Source organism: Tupaia chinensis, unplaced genomic scaffold (assembly GCF_000334495.1).
Source record: "Tupaia chinensis unplaced genomic scaffold, TupChi_1.0 Scaffold143771_1, whole genome shotgun sequence".
NCBI lineage: Eukaryota > Metazoa > Chordata > Mammalia > Scandentia > Tupaiidae > Tupaia > Tupaia belangeri.
The window spans coordinates 612,188-612,606 of NW_006203620.1; positions in this window are offsets into that span (position 1 = coordinate 612,188).

Sequence of the window (419 nt, forward strand, 5' to 3'; positions counted from 1 at the left end):
AAGACTGAATGAAAATAAGGCAACTTTAGCAACATACATACCTTACCATGGCCCACACAGCCCAAACCCACTGGGCTTAAGTAGATGTATACCTGGCCCCAGAATGTGCTTAAAACCAAAGCTGAGAAAGCCACAACAAAAATTCTGAGAGATATCTTACAAGACATTCCAGGTTTACTTTCAAAAAAATTTTTAAATGTCTTCACAAGGAGAAAAAAAAATCCACATCTATTAATCACCCAGAATTGGGCTAGGTACCATGAGAATAAAGATGATGATGATTATTATTATTACTATTGGAGAGATTTTTGCTATAGGGCATGTGTACTCGTCGGAGAGACAGAGAGAGATGAAGAGAGAGAAAGTGAGAAATTATGCCCCCCCCCCCCGGGGGGGAGCCCCCCCCCAAACAACTTCTC